Raw genomic sequence first — 20,282 nt, 5'->3', positions numbered from 1 at the left:
CTTTAATGCTTATTTTTAAATGGAAACTAGAATTATTGTATTTCAGTAAATTCTCTCACAGTAAATTAATCAGAATTTTTTCTATTGAAATATATTTTAGTTTTTTTTTTGTACTACTATAATGAATTATTATTAGACTTTTTGTTATATTATACTATGATAAGTGATCAGTGATCACTTATCACGCAATAAAAAATCCAATTCCATTTGTAACATTAATGCCTGTTGTTATATACCTAGCTGTCTGAGCTATGAAATTTATTTAACTACAGCTGCCTAATCGGAACCCCATAGATGGCTAAAGAAAACACCGTGTAAACTTCTTAATGAGTTTTAGTTTACCTACCATAAATCAAGTGATATTTTCTCGGATGGGTAACTATGTCGCAGATGTCACTATTATTATTATTATTAATTCGTTGTCGTGATCGTGTTTTATTTAATACAATATTAATACATTAAACTGAACGGTTAATAGCAGCTTAGCACAAATGAATATCTTATTATTAAGAGTATTTTAATGTTTATCTGATATTAATTAATGTGTCGTTTCGACACGGTCGGTAGGTCACGGACACCATAAAGTGCTGTTATTACTTTTATTTTTGGTAGTTACACTATAATTGATATTTTTATTTTTATTAGCAAATATTTTTGTTGTACATAAATACTTTATTCGAATACGTTTTTTCTCAAAATAATTCAACAACGATTGCAAATGGTTTTAAAGTAAAATGTCTCGTTTAATGTTGAACAAATTATCATTTTTAACTTGCATTATGATAATTAAATACTATGAACTTGTCTCAATAGAATTAAAACTATATTACAAAAAAAACCTATATTTCTTCCTTACAACGATGAACCATTATAATTATTCAGCATTTTCCATGATTGAATTGCACATGGATGATGTGTTTTCCAATTATCAACTAAAATATCTAGATACTGAATTATACTGAATGAGATGCTAAATACAGTGATATGAATAATATATTATACAGTTTTCGACAACTAAAGATTTGCATAATGTGTTAACAATTTAATCAATTATTGTTGTGATCATACACAATTTAGAATAAATCTAATATAGATGGAAATCATAATTTATACATTTTAACGAAATTCAAAATAATATTAAATTATCAATAGTCCCCTTATCGGTTGTGTATAAATAAATAACAAACATTAAACTAGTTATAACATTTTTTTTTTTTGAATTTATCTTCCTATTTTCCTTTAAAATAAACTTGCTGTGAATTCCAAACTTTATTCTATACAAAACAATTTCAGCTAAAGAAAATGATAATATGCCATGTATGTTTTATTATGTACATTATAATAACATGTAATGACTTATGTTGTACTATACACTACCAAATATATATGATGGCTTAAAAAAACCATTTTAAAAATAAATCAATTGTGTTTATACCGTATACATGGAAAATGTGAAAGACAACCGTGAGGAGTTAAAGGAAAATGTGTTTTTGAAATTTGATAGCCGTTTCTATAATAAATTATTATTATGGTTCCCAGTGTTTATATAAAGAGTTGGTGATGTCCGTATGAAAAGACTAAGGGGTAAAGACTAACATCAGGCGATGGATTTTCTTTTGTTCTGTTAAATCGAGCCAACACTAACCGAAACTTTAGCCTTTACCGGGTCTGAATTGTAATCACTAACAACAACCGCAATCAAAGCGAATAAGTATTCCCGGTATTTCTTTGTTAAGAACTAAGTTTGAAGAATACCACACAAACTTTAATGTTTAATCATTGGAGGTATGATTGCTGCACGAGTGTACTACCAATAGAAGAGAATACAAGTACACATTATTACTGGGGTTTCCCTTTTGTTGGTTGATTTATTAAAAAAGGTTACCAGCATATATTATTTAAATATAACGGAACTCAATCACTAATAAATATTAGTAAATAACAGAGCTTTTAATGAATTTAAGTAACCGTTGCCTGCTTAACATACAGGAGTACACATAAAAAGATTTTAGGTTTCCAAAAAATTTTAAGTTATTAATGTATTAAAAAAAAATTCCAAATTCTAAGATGGGAAAGATAAAAATGTACAGTGTGCTTTATTACAAGCATAATATTATAGGGGGTTAAAGTTAGGCAATTTCTTAGCGTGTCACTAATGAAACGCGCATTGCTATTAAAAATGTTATGCTTAATTTATACTATTACTGTATTCAATTTTTTTAATTGATTGTGGTCCATTCTTTATTTTTAAATATTTTTTTTTTTACTTAACAAACACTTATTATTGGGTGCTATATTTTCATCTTTTTTTGCAAATCATATTCTGTTAGATTAACCTATATTATTTGGTGCACAAATGTGTTAGTATATATAAATTATTTTTTGGGTGGTCTGAAAAAGTCTTGGAGTACATGTCTGACACAACATGTCAATTGCATACATGACGGTGTTCTTGCATAACTACTGAATATTAATACTCAAGATCGATAAGTACAATTGAATATAATATAATTGTTAATAAATTAGTAGTACTGGTTTGAAACGCTAAGTTAGCAAAACTTACACTGTGACTTATTACTTTCGTCTATACTCTATACTCTTTAAAAAAATAGTCTCCATTATCCAATTATCGTTTTAGTAATATTTAATGTGCTATTTAATGGCGTTTCAACTCATAAAATATGTTTAATATAATATCGTAAGTTTAATTTAATACCTACAACTAAACAAATTAGCCATGGGCATATTCTTATACTTAAACTGCATGTGAACGGCTAAAAAACTTGGATAACGTTATTAATATTGTTTTCAAAGTAATTTTTGTTAGGCAAACGAAAACAAACGAGTGTTCAATTCTGTTAAACAAGTTTCACTATCACAAAACCCGCAATAATTTATTTTCTATTTTTAAAAATATATTTTGTTTTAAATAATAGTATTTTATAATAACTGTTAAATTGTTCATTTATCATGTTTTTGGCAAGAAGTCGAGTATTAATGGCACAAAATATGTTACAGTCATTTGTTTCTAAATAGTATAAATGTTATTTACTGCTTCACCCTAATATATCATTTATTTTGAGTGCTTGTATTATTTTCTTGAAATCGCAAATAACAGTCGTTACAATATTATAAGTGAACGTACTTCAAGCCAATTGAAATTTAAGTTATTTACAAGACAATAGTTTGGCGTTCTTGGCAACACGCCAACATCTGTAAAAATAAATGAAATTTGTTAAACGTTTGTTGTTATACATGTACAGAATTTTACATAATATGTAAAAACCGTGTGAGTTGCTGCAAGTGTCAAGTCCGTATTCACACGGTATGTATTTAGATACTACACCAGGTTCATTTTGCCACTAGTTAAAATAATTAATTCAGTCAACGATAAAAAATAAATATTATACCAAAGAGCCGAATGAGAATTGCAATAATATAAGCCTAAGGCGTTTAAAGGATAAAACCATTTTTTTTTTTAAACTTTAGAATAAATGTTACCGGATAGAATTTAACGTAGCTATTAAAAGTAAAATATAAAGTAGTAATAGTTTGTTTTTCTGTATAAATTCAAGTTATAATTACATTTGAAAAAATGGTAAACGTCCAATAAAAAAAATTATTTCAAACAAAAGTTATATTTTAATAGCAATTTAACTAAATATATTTTTATAAAGAAATAATGCTTCGGTTGTTGGGAAAGAAATATGTTAGATTAAATTTAGCTGTTATCAAAACGACAACAATGGGAAAGCAGGAATAGGTATAAATTCCTTGAAAATAAAACATTAATTTTTTTTCATTGTTTCAATTCTAAATTTTTATACTAGTGCTTTTTACGTTAACTGAAAGCGTCGATACAAATAGTGTAGGCTATAATTTACATAATGTTGTATATTATAATAGTGTGTTCTAGAATCAATTGTAAAATATGACTCCGTCGTAAAATATTCAATATATGTTTAAAATTTGTTAACGCGAAGTACACAAATTTAGACATGTATAGTACTATAAAAGGGACTTATATATAAATATATTAAATATAGGTTTTTGAATAGTATATTCTATGTATGACCTTCGCTAGTAAAGTTATTTTAGTACCTACATTAAACCCTGAAAATATCGATTACTATTTACCTAGTGGAAACGCACACCTACTATAAACAATAATTTTTTAATTTGCACGTCATAACAATTAATAAAGTTATAATGAGTGAAAATTGCTATTAGGAATTAAAACTACTACTAAGTATAGCTCCAAATAATCAGTGGCGGCGCTTTTACATACAGCAGTCTTATCAGCCATATAATACACAATTTGTATATCCCTCAATTTTTTTAATGAACTAACCTATTTCTCCAAAAATTACAGATTGGCAATACAGACGTAAAGCTAAAAGTTAGCTATTAGAAAGCTAAAGAAATTGAAGGGTAAATTAATTCGTTTCTAGTATACACCAACATTTAAAGTATATATTATTTTATTATAGAAAACTCCCTATTTGGTACCCCTAAAGAATGGCTTCGAATATTGATGATGAATGACAATGTTTCTAGCATACTCCAGTACCATAAAACACATATCTATAAACATATTGCCTATGTATTGCCCCTTAAAAATAGCCAAATAGGTTAGGTTATAACTTTTAGTGATAACTGGTAAAACACGATTTTTGAAGAAAACCCTCTATAAATAAAACATAACAAAACAAATTATAAAAGAGAACTGTTCAGCAATAACGAAATGCGTCGGTATTGTATCTTGATCGATTGGACTGCATATAAAAAACAAATGCGGGACTTCTTTAATAATATTATACTATATTCGTATGCACTTTGTGGAAAACGGCGTGGCACTTGTGGTCCTTTGAACAAATAGCATACAAAAAAACAAAGTGTTAAAAAAAGGCAAATATTAGTAGTGTATGCTGTGTGTTTGTACACCGTGCGCTAGTAGTAGGGTACACAGTGTCTTCGGATGTCATGCGGCCGACCAACGAGTCTGTTGCGCCCGGCGAATTTTAATAAAAACGTGTACCCACTACCCTCCGCCTCCCAGGACGACGACCGGAGTGTGCCGCCGGCGGTGATAAAGGGTTGCGGGCGCGAAGGGTGTGGTCGCCGCCGCTGCACGTGGCCGCGCGGGTGTGTATTGATGTGCCGCAGTCGGCCGGCGGTGGCGGTGCAACGAGCCTGCCCGACCGGCGACGACGGCGGACGACCGTGCCGGAGACCGATATCGCGCGTCGGCCGCAGACGGCGGCGCGCACCGTACCCCCGTCTCGCCATCGCCGTCGCATTCGGGTGCCGTACGCCACCAACGACTGCCGGTGTCGCGCCGACGCGGTCGTCTGCCGCGCGCGCACAGGTATCGCACCGCCGCGTTACCGGTGCGGCGCGCGCGCTACGGTCGCGCGGTTCACAACTGGCGGCGGCACGGCAACGCACAACGGTCGCCGGTCATTCGTACGCCGCTTCCATCCACCAAACAACGTCACTTGGTTAACCCGTGCCACCACCAGGTCCAGCATCGGCCTTACGACATTTTTATTTTTTATATTTTTTTTACCACTAGTAAGTACACAATTTAAAACACTAACGGCCGTAACAGTATTTTTTTAATAACGTACACCGTCGACGAGCGTTTATTATAATTTGTGTTAATTTTTTTTTTCGCGGTATGATTTTTATTCGTTTTATTTGTTTTTTTTTTTTACTTAATTTGTAATTAATTTTATTTTTTTTTTCGACCACCCCTAAATTGCGATCGCGGACGTCGTCCACGAGCCACGGAAGTTTTTGGAGAGGGAAACGAAAAATACACAATCGGTGAGTACCAATATTTTTTTATAATTATGTTCTAATACCATGGATCGCCCTACACCGAAAATTTTGTTTTTTAAAATTTATTTTTTTTTTTAAACAGCTAGTAAAAAATGAAATAGCGACGGGACGCCTCGTATTTTTTTATTGAGAGAACTTTTATTCGAAACACTTTAGCATGTTAAATTTTTTTTAATTTTGTTTCTGAACTGTTTTTAAAAACACTCGAAATTAACGAGCACTATAGAAAAAAAGAAGTATTGAACGAGCCAAATATATTGTTTTGAAAAAATAATCCAACTTGAATTTTAAATTATATATTTTTCCGTGAAATTTTGAATGCGTTCTTAAGTTTAGGCGCTAAATTTGGAACGTGATATTAATTTAATATGCACTCGAACACATTAAGCAGGCTGCACTCTTTGTGCGAAAGCCTAAAATTAGTATTTTATTACCGAGACTCACATTCCGTCTTCCATTGGTTTACATTTAGTAGATCATCTTTACTTCACATTTTAGAGCAGCAACAGATACAAATATATAATATCCTTTGTGACAAAACTTTTCGAATAAAGTACTTAGAACAATTTAAATAGAAGTGATATCTAAAGTTAAAACGTACAATTATGAAAAAATTGATTTAATAATCAAAAATAATCAAAAACTGACTGATCATAACAGGTGGTATTAACTGGTAATTGCCTCGGTGCGCAATTACTATTTAAAATTGCATGCACTTCGAATTACAACCAAGAAATATATTAATGTACTGTGGTCTGTGTTTTTAATGTCTTCACTTGTAAACAAAACCCGCGTTATTGCGTTAACTAACCGCGATGCACATAATAATAATATAATATTGCATGTTACATTATTGTTATGACGTATGATTTTCTTATGGTTCTTAAAATTTATCACGTTTTTCTCTCTTACACCTATTGTTTTTTTTTTAACCAATCCCCTCACCCACGGTTTCTAACTAAGTGAATTATTAAAAAAATTCTCATTAGAATACAATAATATTTAAACAGAAATAAATGAAAGGTGTTATTCCTGCGACAACTCCGGTAAAGGTTTGGCTGAGAAAATAATTTTACATTTGCACTCTATTTGAATGTTTTTATAACAGCATACCTGAGTAGCAACGCCCTTAAAGGCCGACAACTAATACTAATGACGTTACGGGCCAATTATTATCGTTTACACCGCTGCCGCTGAGTTTATACCGTTAAGATATTGTGTAATTTCATTTTTAACGACCGTTTTGTTGGAAAAACTATTAAAAAATAAAAATCACGTATCTACAATATTTTTCTTATAACAGTCGGTGTACTTTATGACGGATTTTTATCATAGCTGCGTATTTAATATAACAACAACGATATTATAATATTATTATTTACCGTGGTACGTGCGCGGGTCTGTTTTCAAGTATGAAAAACACTTGTACTTACCTAGGTACACTGAAATAAAAAATAAAATACATAAAATGCGTTCATCGTGCCGTGTTCTGTTACGTGTTCTACAATAATAGTAAAAAATTTTAATGGATTCTCTTTCATTTTTTTTTATCATTGTTATTATTGTTTTTTCCCCTTTTTTTGTTTAATTACGAGTCACGTCATCATTTCGAATGATATCCATCACAATTGCACTGCGCAAGAGGGTCCGCAAGTGAGGAAAATTAATTGTAACCTCCTGCGACGATATTAACGTGTCGGTGTGTAATTCATATGAAAAGTAGTACAATTATTTGTGTATAATAAGTAGAATGTAAAAAATACGATATCAAAAAAAAATATGTATTACGGCTTGTAATATTTTCAATATTATTTCTACATCTACTGCATATTTTAAGGTAACGGTAATTTGCGTGGGCTCCGGTCGAAGAAAAATAAACGTTATAATAATATCTTTGGCAGTTCTGATACATTATTATGTTAAACAATAATATTAATAAACTGGTTTCATAGCTTGGGTTTTGTATTTGCCTTTCGACCAGTTTTCGCGAACCAGCATTGAAGTTTCTCTCGTTCTCGGGGCACCGGGTCAGCAAGACAGCTTTTAATTCAATTTCCCCGTTGAATGTTAACCATACTGACCTTTTCACACCCTTGGCTTACGTCTTATGGACATCGAGATGATAGCGAATGATTCGAAGTTGGCATCTCTTATATGATGTTCGCTTTTGTTCATGAATTTGTCCATGGTTTTAACATTTTTCAAACGTCGTCGGGGGCGATGGCGACTAACCAGACATTTACCTAATTTTTTGTTAAAACACCAGATGGGTAATTCGCTATTGTGTGTGTAATAAATGTTTCCGTTCCAAAACCGGAACAACGCCAACGACGTTTATTTTGTTGTTTGACTTGTTTCGGTGAAAACTTTAGAAGCTTTCGAAGATCTGGGTGGAAAAATAACAACAATAAGTCATTTTATTCTGAACGCATAAACGGATATTTGTAGAACTCTGTTTGAGTTAACGCCAGAGTAAGATATCAACAATATTTTTACGTTCCCCCCCTTGCGAAAATATATTCAATACGGTTTCCTACCCCGGATCGATTTCAACTGAGTCTCAAGCATGTTTGTAATTCGATTTGAATAAAAAACGACGGAAATCGGATTTTCGCCTTCACCGATGCCATTACAGGGAAATATGTACAGTAATATTATACGAATGTTTTATTATTCATATATAAGTACATAATCTAAAAACCCAGAAGCCTAACTTGTTGTTTTTGTTTTATTTTTCGTTAAAACTTTCCCTTTATTTTTTTTTTTTTTGTGTGTACTTTGTTCACCCCGCGTTTTATTATCGACCACCGACTCGGCGTTTTGTTTGCTAAAAGGCGCTCACTCGTCTTTATACAATGTTCAACAAACAAACCGCCAACAGTAATCCTCTACCGACGAATAGGTGGTATACAATTCTGTACTCCGGTTTTCCTACCAGAATTTTTAATTATTACACCGGTTAAGCCCCACGTGGTGCCGATCAACAAATGGTAGATGTAACGCCAAACTCTACAATACTACGGTATATGATGCGGACGCGTTTGTAAATCGACTTGAATAAACTGCTGTAACTCGTACCTATGTTATAATACTGTGTGTACAGTGTATGTGTATGTACTCAAATAGGTATATTATATATATATATATAAAAAAGCATGCACACCTTTTATCTGTACTTCGCATCATAATAATAATAATGTTTTCGTGTCGCGAACAGTGGAAAAATAATAATCATAAAAAAATGAACTACAAACATATCATAATACAAAATATGACGTACTACAGAAGTAATTTGTTTTTTCTAACACGCGATGGGGAGAGATTTTGTACGTGGCAGCTGTCCGATTTAAAAGGGTTTCAGGGGCCGCCGAGTACAAGCGTTTTGTGGGAGAACGCCTGGTTAGAACAGTGTGAAACTTGTGTGTGTGTTTCTTCCCCCGACAGTACAATATAATATTGTTATCGTGTCCTTCATATGTGCCTGTACTTTTTTCACACACGATCGGTTTTTCTCTTTAAAACCACGGATGTGAACCATTTATTATAGTACATACATTCAGTACAGTATTTCAGTACATATATTATGTACCTATGTATGTACTGAGAAAGTCAAACCAAAGTTTTGCAATACATCGAAAGCAATCGACAACGGCCGTTGACACATTATTATACAACTATAATATTCGCATACACGAGGAGGGAGACAGGGTGTCGTGATAGCCCTCAGCTATATAACATATGAGAGCACGGGAGGAACATTTGTTAGAAAGTCAGTAGATAGGCATCGGGTGTTAGAATTGAGTATTTTTTACAAGCTTACACGAATGTGTGCTTAAAAATTGATAATGCAATAAACATTCGAGTATTAAAAATCTAATTTCTGAACACACAGTGCCTCGGAGATATGATTGAAAAATCCAGTAGACGGCCTGGATTCAATTTGTTAATCCATCGATGGTCTGTTAACAAAATATTTAGATTAGCAAGAAAACTATCGTGTCAACACTTCAAAGCAAGTCTCTCGACCAATGATATTTTATATGCATATTATCAAAATTATGTTATTACTATAATCGGACAATGGCATGTTTTTTTTTTTTTTACTGATGGGTGGGTGGGCCGACTGTAGTAATCATAATTATGATATTTTAGTGTGATGTCCTCTGCGCTAACTAATAGGTAGGTGCGGTGTGCTCGTTAGGTATCTACGGCTACAGCTACTGTATACTTTGAGTTTCCCGTTATAATTTTCCCAAAAAATGTGCACAATAGTATTATAATATTGCTTTTGGAGCGTGCGCACTAATTTTCCCCCACATTGTTTACTCGGTATCAACTAAGCATCCGTTAAGTCATCATTATCAGCAACGCGCGCGCGCGTGTGTGTGTATGTGTGTTTTATCAGCGGTAATTTTAAGTTTACACGGCCATTATATATGAATAAATGTTTAAACATTTGCATTGATTATGTGGGGCGAGGAAGGAGAAGTAGGGTCTCACCAGTTTATTTGTTTGTACAAAAATTTTACGATCGCTTGCACTGAAATTTATTTTTGTTTTTGATGGGTGTCTTTCTGAAACACTCACCAAAAATAAAACTACCGTATATAATATATTTAGATCACACCGCTACACTGCAAGCGCAGTGTTTGGTTTTCGGCACGCTACCATGTAGGTACATAATATTATTATCATGGGCCGGGCATTAAGGCCTTCCTATGCACTGTGTGTGTGTATATAACGGCATTTCTTTTGCGTACGGGTCGTTAAGTCATAAAAACAATAGGACCCGCAAGCCTAATGGTACATGATCGCATAACGTCTAACCGACTGTTTTAAGAGTCACGGACGTCGATTATTACTAATTATTATTATTATTATAACCTGGTCGGCCCCCCAGCTCGTTAATATTATCATTGTCGTTGCATTCCGGCTGATTGGCCATTATTGTTTATCGCCGACCGTAAGTGTACATTATAATAGTGAGGAGGATTATCGAAATTCGACAGTACGCACTCTGCGATTGACGCCCGAGTCGATATTATTTTTCTTGAGAATAATATATTTTTTGCGTACGATGAACGCGTTTTTGATGATACGGTTGCTGTTGACCATTCGACTGATAACATTATAATTTTAAAAACGCCCTCTGGTACTCAAAACACCATCGGCCATCTGCATAACATTCCGTACTGTGCAATGAGTTCGTGTGAAACGTCTCAATACTCGATAATAAATATATCTGTATGATGATATTATTATTATTATTATTAAGATAAACGGTCGTTGATCAGAAGTAATAAATCATATCCGACTAGGATATTGACCGTAGTGGGCCGCCAAGAATGGGAAATTAACTCGTTGTGCCCGAAGAACGATTATTATCCTGCTCACGAATAAAAACATTTTGATAATATTCCGAGATCATTATCGTGGCTATATTTAGGTATAATATCATGATAAAAAAAATAAGTATCAATTTTATTAATATTTATTTGCGTTATGTGAATACATTATAATTGTTTTTTGTTCCGTGGGTGTAGGATCCTATTGCTTGTTTAATACCTAGTTGTATAAAACAATTTTCATCATTTTGTTAAGTAGCACAAAAAACACGTTTAGCGTTGTGTTAAACGCCAAAAACGTTTGATTCTTACAAAAACAATGTTGCTTCAGATAACTTTCGAAATGGAATAATGTTAAACGACAGCCGACGTTTGCACTTAACCAAAAAATTGTTACACAAAATTATACAAACACATAACACACACACAAAGAGTAACCGATTTAACATAAGGCTTTCATATTCTAAAACTATAGTAGCTTTTTAATATTGTTAAATAACATAAATAAATAATAATGGTTTCAACAAGAAAAACTATAAAACCGTGTTATTGCTTTCTGGGAAAATGAGTGCCTTACGTTAAATTGAATATTGATCACCTGTATATATTATATATAAACGTTTAATGTGTTTTGTTTTATAAGTTCAAACTCAGCTGTCACTTGTCAGAATAACATACTACTAATACTATTAATCATTGTAATCAACATTTGTTCTAGTTACAAAAAATAATGTAAACTTTGATTTGGTAACGTTTTTAATTTCTGATTTACATAGTGATTGATTAAGGATGCTACACTCATTTTCTCATAAAATGATTCCAATTTGGTAGTTTTTTTTTGAGATACTTAAGTTTTTATTATTGTACAATATTTGAAAATAATTAAAAATCTATAACTTTTCTCCAGAACGCTATTAACTTTTGAAACTTAAATGGAAACGTATATATTTAATTAACTTTTTGAATTGAGAATAATTTGCTGACTGGTCGTTAACTGGTTTCGAACAATTACTTTTAAAGTTATTAAAGTGTAAACCTTTGGAAAATACTAAAAAAAAAATATATATTTATAATATTGTAAAATAACTATAAATTGCAATTATCTTAGGAGAAAATTAGTGTCTTAATTATTCTTAATGAATGCATAATGCGCGTTTTTTCCACGTTCTTGAATATGTATTTTTTTAAAAATCCTGTAAGGTGAAAAATTTAGTTACAGTTTCTTTCTAAAAATAATTAAAAAGTTTTTTTGCTTTTACACTTAGAGTGTTATACGGTTTTATATTAACGTGTTTCTAACTACAGATTAATAATATTTTATCAATGTTTCTTTTATGATAAACTGTATATTATGTTAATAATATAAAACATATACCTATTATGCAGGGTGTATAAAGACGGTTGTTTTATAATTACATTTTATTGGACGAGTGCCCTATTTAAACAGTTAACCCCAAAAGAACAATACATTGGCGTGCATTGTACGTTATGAGCTATAGAGTTTTATACGAACAGTGTGTAGTTTAATAGCACATTAGTAAAATGTATTTTTCAATAAACTCTTATTTTACTTATTGGGAAATGCATTAAACCCTTTCGGGATATTTCGGCGTGGTGGCGTTTTTATTTTAGAGTTGCGACCGGGAATGACTGGAAAGTAAACGCAATTTGTTTTGTTTGTACATATATCATATTTGTAAAAGCTTTTAGCGATGTCCCAGACCTTTTAGCACGAGTAAACTCGTTTTCCTCTTTACGCTTTTCATTTTTTTCAACGTCGTTTTTGTTTTTCCGCGATATTAGCACTTACATAGAACTTTTTTTATGCTCTTTGTAGGATCTTTTAACCATATTATTATATGGCGGTGGTTCAGTAGCTGACCATATCGCGTAAAGCCGCCGCAAGGTATCCAAAACTTGGTTACTGATAAAATTATTAACCGTGGCGTAACGGAAAATCATGAGAGTTTCGCTTAATGGACTCACGAGCCGCAACGATAAAGTTTAGTTCTATGAATTTTCTCTTCCCGATCGACGGTTATGGTCCTGATGTATAAATGGGGAAAAAACTTTTCGTTCCACAAATTTTCACTCCTCAACGCCACACTTTATTTTTTTTTACCACATTCGCGAAAACACTCAAGAGTTCACACATTTTGTCTAATAAATCAACTAAACTCTTTTGCTATTATAATTTAAATCGGCGTCTCGCAGGCAGGCAGTTTCGGATCAGAGTATACGTCATCATACTCATTGGAGTTATAAGTGCAGTCCACGCATAGGCATTGTAGACGAATTTAGACCTAAATGGCTGGAGAAACGGGCAGCAATTTAAAATCATGTTACGATATTACAAATACATAAATATACTTATTTTCCTTATCGCATACACCATTGAAAAACTTACTGTGAACCGTGTACTAACAGTATTATTTACACATTTGTCGTTATTTTATTTTTATTGTAAAAAAGTTACTTTTTTATGCTCGCCGTGCAGTTATTTCCCAATTAAAAAACGCACGGTCAAACTAAAAAAACAAATAAGGACTGAACCATGATGTTACAGCGATAAAACATATATTATGATCAAAAACTTCTAACATGTAACCTACACGTTACCCACTATACATAGCATCGATAATTGACGATCAGAGCGTAATGCCGAAGACGATCCAACTCAAGTATATCATATTAATATTAATACGCCGATTGTACCTAATGTAATCATAAATACCGTTTAAGACGACCACTTTGAATCTAAATTTAAAAACGCCCAGAGGACCGACACACCCGCACCGGTCATCCCGCTGATACTTTGCCGATACACCTAAGGCCAAAGAAAATACACACGAGGAAATGATTATTTATAATTTACAGCAGCTGTCCCGCAATATTTCTGAACTGCTGATATTTAATATTGCAGTTGAATTTTATTTTTAAACTAAAGCCCACCGATGCTAGTCCAAGGCTCTCCGGTCCAGCGCGACACGTCCGTATTTATAAATAAAACTTCATTTCAATTGCAGGCAATTTTTTTTCTCCCGTCCAGTCACTCGGACGGTCTAAATTATTATGTACATATCATATTTTGATTACCATGTTTATTTTTTTTCCCACCTCATACATCTCTTACGGAATAATTTATAATATTTTACGAAGTGCAATAGCGACAGGGGTTTGACCTTGTGAGAACAGTGGCGACGGCGGTGACCCTTCAACTTGCTCTCACAAATACCTCCCCCCCTTATACATTGTAGCTGATGGTGTTTAATAATAATATTCCGTCTTCTCTGCGATACCAACGTGTATGCGTCATTTACAATAAGGCACTAAGTCGGTTAGAAAGGGTCACAACCACCGTCGACACCAACTCGGGGTGCTCGTTTCCAGTTCGTCAATAAGATCACAATGGATTTTCTCTGCTGCAGAGAATTTCCATATAAACGATGTTACGTTATTGAGATTCGTTAAAATAAGTTTCAAACGTCAAACAAACCTATATTATTATTTATACTATTTCATGCGGTCTCGCATGCAAAGCAGATGATATTTTGAATAAAATACAACGAGTATCATATTTTTAGAATATTTTGCTGAGTGTTGCTATTACTATTTTGACCATCGACGTTTAGCATTTCGGCGAATTCATTTTACTATTTTCACTAGTTTTGTTTACAAACATTGTACGAATTGTAAATTATAAAACTAAAAACGGGCCCAAACAATAATCTAGATATCCGAATTAAGTCGAATTTGATTTGATGTTATGTATACAAACGTTAAGGACACATTTTACAAAAAAAAAAAAAAATGTTCTGTGCATTATAAGAAACGACAGTCGTTTTATCCATTACCACATCTGTCAGACGTGATATAGTTGTCAGCACCACTTTGTACAGTTAGAATAAAGTATCGTTTTCATAAAATCTGCGATAATAGAATTATATTTTTATAGACTTAGTTTTTCCCTATACAAACGTATGGTTATCAGTAGTGGTTGTCAATACAACTGGACAATCCTAATGAACCGATTTAAAATTCTAATTCACAATCTAAACCTTTATTTTAAAAAACGCTTTCCTGTCGCAACTAAAGTTTAGCATTAAAGAGTACATTTAACCAGTGTAAGTGTAGAAAGTTTAAAGTGAGTAGTATGTACTACCTAAAGTGTTTTACATATTGTGCTAGTAGTCGGTCCGTCCACAGAAATAATAATTATTATACTCTTGTGAGAAAAAGATTTCTTTCCCTTTCAGTCGTTTGTAATATTTATTGTTGTCCGACGTGTAGTAATTATTGTTCAAACACTTATCCGGGGTTTGTCTGTCTACTTGATATTATGTTTCCAACGTAATGAAGACTCCTCTTATTATTGGTGGTTCACGTACCCATTATTACAATTAAAACGTCGTCGGCGTGCACACATACAACTTGCACAACGTCGCGTCCATTGAAGTACCGAGGGAAAATCTTTATACTGTCCTATCCTGTTTATATTGCTCAGTGCTCACACAGACGGTGTGTATAATATGTGTGTGTGTGTGTGTGTGTGTGTGTGTTCTTCTTCTAAGGTCCGTCGACGTCGTCACAAAGGAACCCGAACTGGTTTTATATTTACGAGCACATTCACGAAGACCAATCGTTTTCCGCGTGCAATATTTATGGGCGTACAATGTGTGTCTGTTAGATGTAGTCGGCTCTCTCGTGCAAGTCTCCGCAGCTTGTTTACGGTCAACGAGCTGATACCAATAATAATAATTGTATTGTACGATAATATGCAACGGTGGTGTGTTATGTGCACTGTCGATGCAGATCAATTATGTTCGCCGACTCTTTCTTTATATCGTGTAATGCTGGTGCCACGGCCGTCTCGGGTCGTACTCAAGACACACTATATTATAATCACCGATATAATAATAATATGTACACCGGTAACCGGACACTGTGCGTTATCATCGGGTTTCATTAGGTTGTTACAATTATTATTTTATCGTTATTATTAAAAGATGGCCGGAGATCGGTGGCGGAATCTGTTTGCACTACTCGAATTACCTGACCGGACGAATACGGTTTTCACGAGAACAGACAGTGGGGCTTCCGACTTGATATGAATAAATATTATTATAATCATGTGCTAAATTTTCTACTATCGTCCACTCTAAAATAAAACTATAATATAATCAAGGGCACTAGTAGCTGAAAATTCAGAGGTGGACTCCCGTCTATATGATTTTGTAATGGATTTTGAGAATTTGGGATAAAATTTTATTTTAACTTGCAGAGGTTATAGGGGGATGTTGTCCCTCTGCCCGTTTTCTTTGGGCGCCCTTGAATATAATATAACGTTACAATTGTTATTATTAAAGACAACCGGTCTAAAAAAAAACAATGCGCTGTGAATAAGAAGGCTTGTTGATAGCTGTGTTTATGTTGATCCATTTTATACAGAGAATAGCTAACTCAATTTAATTAACATTTGTGCCGCCCATTTTTCATTTTATAGTCATAATGATCGCTTTGATTATTTTATATCTATACATGTAGTGAAAACGAACATTTTACGTTTAGAATCGTGTCTCCAGTTAGATTACATGAAATTGAATATGTAATCGCATACTTCATAGTTTTAAATTCGTCGGATTAAAAATACAAATTCTACACTTGAAAATATTTTTTTTTCAAATAATGGTTTGTTTTTTATGAATTTTATTATTAATAAATTAACATTTAATCAGTTGAGCTTTTTCAATTTTTTTTTCGAGTAAATATTTTTAAAACGCCATTTCTATGCTAACGCTCTAAAAATATTTCCATCACAATTTTCGCTCAACCGACTCGGGTTTTATTTTAGTGGAAGCAACAAAATTATATTTTTTATGTTATTATAAGTTTAATGGTGTTTTTATTATCTGAACTGTCTTTTCGTTTAGTCGTGCACATCTGTATGTTAATCATATTTATCTATATACTTTATTTGCCCGGCAAACAGTACACGAGTCCAGATGTTTAAATGCGATCTTAACTGACAAACGTTTGATCTATAATTACTGACCCGTTTTAAAATCTAATTTTAAGCGTAACAAATTATAAACTTTATTAATACATTAAGAAATTGACGTTCTATACCGTCGGTTATCATCAAGAAATGATTCAAAAGATGTTTATTTTGGCAGTTACGTTATTGTTCGATTAAAATATACCGTAGTAGCAATATTTTTTGTTTTATTTTATTAACATCAAAGCGGTCGATGGACATGTCTATTCATTTGGTAATTCAGCAGTGTTCATGGAAATTCTAACCATTTAGTAGTATCTACCATGTACATTGATGATATACACTTGCGTTTTAACCGTTCAAATTGCCACCTATAATCTCTTTTTTATTATTTTTATTGTTCATTTGAACACGTATACCTACCAATAATTTTCGTATATTAAACTATAACACTCAAAATAATTGAAGCTAAATAATAAATAATCATTTTTTGACTAGCGGATAGTGTAATTTTGAATGTCGTTTTTCTTTAGCTAGTTTTTAGCTAAAATGCATTTAATAATTTGATTTGTTTTTCTAATACTTGACGTTCTTAAGGATATACTGTCAGACTATTATTTGTCAGACTTGTCGCGCCAGCTTTCAAACAAAAAACTTAAAAGTATTTATTCTCAACGATGTTCGTATTTTTTTTTAAATTTCATCCAGTCTAATCGCGGATAAATAACAATTATATATATATATATATATATATATAATTTCTGTGGACTGCCCGAGTGTGGTTAAGCAATTAACTGCTGTAATTGCCTTTGGACATCTGGGCGAGAATTTTGTTCGCAATCGATCGTCCAGACAGACTGTCTGATGTTGGAACATCGAAACAAGTTTGCTTGGCGATGACATTGATCTCTCCGAGTGGGTCCCGTCATATTACATTATATTATAGCGTACAAGAGATTATATGAAGATCTATTATACAAATGTGTGCGCGAGCGCGTGTCTCGTGAATAATAAATAACATATTTTGTAGTTTTGCTCTATCTTTATCTCTCTCTCTCTGTCTCAGGCTCATACTCACACTCGTTCTCTCGCCTTTTCCGCATCCACGACAAAATATTGCCAACGTCTATCCGCGTGATCCATCACACGACGCCCCTGTATATTATCATAATCATTTATAACATAACCCAAAATATGCACGGTTCTGCAATCAACAGCGAATTCGCGCTTTGTCCGTGTTAGACGTAGTAAAAACTCATTTAAATTCAAAGGAGCTTGATCGTGATCATTATATATAGTGTGTATTGTAGTTGCCATATGTCTTATTTTATTTTTTTATATTCAGATCCGTGTTTGTTTCAATAAATGTTAAAACGTCTCCCCTTCTCCCCCTCTCTCAACGCCACTGTCAACAGTTGACGAAACGAAACGTAGTACGCTAATTGCGCAGCTATTGAGCGCATTGTTTCCAGACCTATACTTCATAATATATATTATACAAATAATATTTATTTCATTAGCACGGTATTGTTTATAGTCTTTGAAAATTATATTTATATATATAAGCGTTATGCGTATGGAAACAAGAGCCTCTGTCCAGGTGCCGATCTTCAGGGTGCATGCATATCTAATGACTCACCAATCAATAACTAAATATTATACATTTTCAATGGCCAAGTTAACCAACCATAATATGGTGATGTAATACTGTATAAATACTTCTGGTCATACACTTGAATAGCTATAACAATTGTTAAGACGCATCGTGGTGTAAACAGAAATGTGTGGTGTAACCATACAAAATTTCTAGTTCGAAAAAATATACATTTTGAAGATCTTAAAAAATTTAGAACGTATGATGTAATCATTAAATTTGTATAGGTGAAAAATGTATTACATTATACAGGTGTTCAGAATGTTATGAAAGAGTCATTTTGTTTATGAAAAACTTTTTCAGGTAGAAAAGTAATAACATCTATAATATATCAAATTATCATAAACTCAGACAATACCTAGATATTTCAATTTTAAAAATAGGATGCTGCTATATTTTATTAAACTAATTTTTATTATTTATCAACTTGTATAAAGGTACATATTTGATATTACGTATTAGCATAAAAAAATTGTACAGAAATTAAAACATAATTATTTTGAACTCTCATACCACTAGACAATCCATACATACCAGATTAAGGAAGAAAGCTTACTTTTATAGATTTACTAGGCTTGTATATAACATGACTAACACTTCACAATGTTTTATACACATATATGATACAATAATGTTTAATGTACTTAATAAAAGTCTTTTAAATTCTAGGCCCTGCAGGGTGTTTATGATTTTTACATTTATGTATGTATTGCTATGATGTGGTTTGTAATATAAACTCGTTGTGGTGATAAAGTTTCCTCCTTAATTTCAAGACCGGTACGAAATGATTGTACACGGGTCCATTAAGTGTTACGCAATTATTGCTCTAAGGGCCAATCCCAAAAGGGTCCAAAACCGCAGCATCCGTGGCATGTTTATAAGTACATACTCACGAACTCTCTAAAAAGGAATAAGCACATCCATACCTCCGTTATAGTATGCACTACTTATGAATACCCATTTGCAAAACTTGTCCTCTGTCGCGTCCCTTCTTTATATAAGTACTATAATAATAATTAATAATAGCGAAATTTAACAAAATGTTTTCTTTTTCAGAAATCTATACACCCATAGAGAAATATAAAGAATACCCGAAGACCATAATATGTCACTATTATTTGCACACACGGCTCTTAAGGTAAATATTAAAAAAAAAACGTATAATCAATATTCTCGTAACGTTGTAATCATGTTTCAAACATTTTATACTAAGAAATTTTTTTTAAAATTTTTTTTTTGTTTCATTAATTTTTTAGTACATGTGATTTATAGACACTACAGGGCGATCCACTTATCGTGAACAACTCAATATCTCATAGGGCTTAATAAGAAATTAAAATTATTTTTTTCATATGGTTTTGTATACAATGTGATCTCAATTTGTTGTTAGTGAAGTTTCAAGTTTAGGGCAGGAGGAAAGTTGGAGTGTAGTATTATTTTTATC

At 32.7% G+C, this 20,282-nt stretch overlaps 1 long non-coding RNA gene across 1 annotated transcript in view; it reads left to right on the top strand.

The window, feature by feature from the left end:
- The first annotated feature begins 5,755 nt into the window (after positions 1-5,755).
- Positions 5,756-20,282, top strand: part of LOC126835330 (uncharacterized) — a 56,095-nt gene continuing 41,568 nt past the window's right edge. The window contains exons 1-2 of the long non-coding RNA XR_007685189.1: positions 5,756-5,829; positions 19,895-19,976. This is a non-coding gene — a long non-coding RNA (uncharacterized LOC126835330). The remainder of the gene's footprint in view (positions 5,830-19,894; positions 19,977-20,282) is intronic.

The sequence above is a fragment of the Adelges cooleyi genome, unplaced genomic scaffold (genome assembly GCF_023614345.1).
Source record: "Adelges cooleyi isolate 19-005CV unplaced genomic scaffold, UGA_ACOO_1.1 ACOO_flye_CR_arks_rails_tigmint_CR_PRNA_23, whole genome shotgun sequence".
Lineage (NCBI taxonomy): Eukaryota > Metazoa > Arthropoda > Insecta > Hemiptera > Adelgidae > Adelges > Adelges cooleyi.
Note: the sequence above shows the minus strand (reverse complement) of the source record. Positions and strands in the feature narration are given on the sequence as shown.